General features: G+C 43.8%; 1 pseudogene; it reads right to left on the bottom strand.

Annotated features, from left to right (window-relative positions):
* Positions 1–332: 332 nt before the first annotated feature.
* Positions 333–2,255, bottom strand: LOC102503402 (mesoderm-specific transcript homolog protein-like; annotated as a pseudogene).
* Between the last annotated feature and the right edge of the window lie 659 nt (positions 2,256–2,914).

Here is a 2,914-nt window from a genome sequence, read left to right as displayed (position 1 = left end):
GAATGCCCACAGATGTGGTGAAAAGTCTTTTATGCAAAAGAACCTCTGTCTTTCTGCATAGGTGAGTCAGAATACTCAACAGGATTTCCTGGTAACGCAGAGACACAGGTAAGTTCATACGGTCAGTCAGGTGGGTGTCACATGGGTGACGGACTTCAATGTCAGCCCTTAGAACTGGAGCTACTGCTAGCTTTTTCCTTTATGCTGGCCGCCGATGTGAGGAAAGTGGACTTTTGTGAGAAATAAGACCTCTTTGGCCCTCTCTACCTAAGTGAAATATACAACAGGTAAAAGAGTAGGGGAGGTAACACAGGGGAACTACTCTTTCCAGCTCAGGAGTTGAAGAAGGCTGTATATGCATTCCAGAAGCCCACGGTGTGAGAACAGGAAGGCTTGGTGCAATTCCACCATTTCTTACACCTTCGGACTCTGCGGATCTCAGAGCTTCCAACAGCGTCACTCTGGGGCAGAGCATCCACAGGTTCATAATCTCTGTGGTCCATGGGAGCCACTGTGAGGAGGGCCCAGGAAGAATCTGCCATTTTCAGTGGAAAACCAGTGGTGGTTACTAGTTATGATGACTTTGTACTTGGGATCTGGATTTGCTGCACCTTTCTTTATAGTAAAAACTAACTGCTTAAGAAATAAAGATGTGGGGACCAGCAGATGGCATAGCGGTTACGTTGCTGGACTCCCACATAGTCGACCACAGTTTGAGTCCTGGACCTGGTGGCTTAAAACTCACACCAGGTGTGTGTGTGTGCGTGCCCAAATCCCAAGAGGAGGATGCAAGAGAAGGGATTGCAGCATGGCCATCTCCCCTGGGGGTGATTTCTCACTTTCTGTCTATCTTGCTCTGTCTCTCTGGCAAGGGCATGTGCCCTTACCAAAAATCTCTCTCTAAAGAAAAAAAAAAAAAAGAAAAAGAAAAGAAATAAGGATGCTTTAATTCATCTGTTTAATAGATATGAAGAACATTTTAAGATCTACAGTCATAATCCCTGAAATATGGGTCAAGCTCTCAAACTCGTAGAATACAAGATATGTTTGTAAATAAACTTAAGACCTGAATGCTTAATGAAAAGAAGGAGGAGGAGGAAAGACACCCATGGAATCCTCTAGCTGTGGACAGTGGCTAATGTGAGCATCCAGAACCGACACTGTAGACCACTGCAGCATTTTTCTGTACAGCTCCAAAAATTCTGGAGAGGGATTTACAAGATCCAGTGGCCCATGGATAAAATGAACAGAGGCAAGCGCTCCCAACCAGCATCTCCCGAATTTCTTCCTCTGATCGATGTACTGTAAGAGACTGTCAATGACTAAGTTCCCATCATTGCAGATCCCTGTCACATGTCCCATAGCTTGCTCTCAGAGGTCAAGTGTATGGCCCAAAGATTAGGTTGAGACGTTGAGAGACCCCAAAGTTCATCAACTGAGTGAGGATGGGTGACAGCACATCCCCGTCTTTGATTAACCTTTGGAGGAAAGGATGATGAGTGTCAGGAAAGATGCCTCCATTTGACCAACATACTCTTCATGGGAAGCCGACCATAACGGTTCCTGTTATCTATCCAGCAGTTCCCGAGCAGCGATACCCCACGATCATGAGAAAGCAGGCCAATCCTGTGGTTTGGGAGCCCCAGATGCTACAGAAGCAGCTCCACGAGGCTAGCCTGCTCAAATATGCAATAGAGGTGGTCTCCGTTTGTCACTGGAGCCAAAAGCCTAAGAAATCAAGGGCAACTACTCAATGAAACCTGAGGGTCAGACCTTCCCAAATCTTGTACCAGTTGTGGCTGGATATTGGGAAGCCATGTAAAAGCACAACGATCTCTGGGCTTCCAACTATACCCACAGAGTAGGTAGAAGGTGGTAGAAGATGCATAGTTCCTTGTAGGTAAAAAATTTGCCTGAAGAGGGCCAGCAGGTAGCGTAGTGATTAAGGCGCTGGACTTCTATGTGGTCATCTGAGCTTTGAGTCCCTGTCCAGTGGCTTGAAACTCCCGTCCAGTGCAAGTATGGCCACAATCCTGAGAGGAGAATGAAGGAGAAGGGAGCAGCATGGCCATCCCCCCAGGGGATGATTTTTGTTTTCTGTCTCTCTGTCGAGCACACACACCTTATAGTAAAATTCTCTAAAAGAAAAAAACAGTTGCTGGAAGGCTTCCAGGAGTGAAGGGCAGGAGAAAGCTGATGGAGCAGGATGTGCAGTTATGGTCCAGCAGCCCCACCTGGACCCACCACTCCCTCATTCTGATTCAGATAAGTTCTGGGCTACGAGAGTTCATGCCGGGGGGAAACCGGTTGCACATTCTTAATAATTTCTTACATAAAACATGCATGGTACACTTTTAGGAAAATCACTGAAGAAGAGAAGTAGTGCATAAAAATTATAAATCATGTGAAGGGAGTGGAAAGAAAAAATAGTAAATAAAAGGAAACAGTCAAAAACTCAAGGAAAAATTTTTATATTAAAAAATTATTTCTTATATCTTAATTCTTTACATTTAATTACTGTACATCTTTATGGCATAAAAAATTGCACTTTCTGGCCATGAGTATACTGCATCTTAGTCCAGTCAAACATAGACATTATTATTTTTTTAAAGAATTATTTTATTTAACTTTATTATTATTATTATTATCATTATTATTTTCCAGTTTGATCAGAGAGAGACGGAGAGAGAGAGAGGAAGAGAGAAAGCAAGCCACCAGGTCCAAGACTTGAACCGTGGTTGGCCATGTGGGAGTCCAGCGCCCCTATCTACCATGGCACCTCCCGGCCCCGATAGACATTATTATCAACAAACAATTTTCCACTTTTATACCATCAAATGTTTTACTTTTCCACCCTTGATTCCTTTCCTCCTGCCCCTAGAAAATTTTAAATATTTGTAAATAACTAATAAAA

This window comes from Tupaia chinensis, unplaced genomic scaffold, assembly GCF_000334495.1.
Source record: "Tupaia chinensis unplaced genomic scaffold, TupChi_1.0 Scaffold145814_1, whole genome shotgun sequence".
Taxonomy (NCBI): Eukaryota; Metazoa; Chordata; class Mammalia; order Scandentia; family Tupaiidae; genus Tupaia; species Tupaia belangeri.
This window is presented reverse-complemented; position numbering and strand designations above follow the sequence as displayed.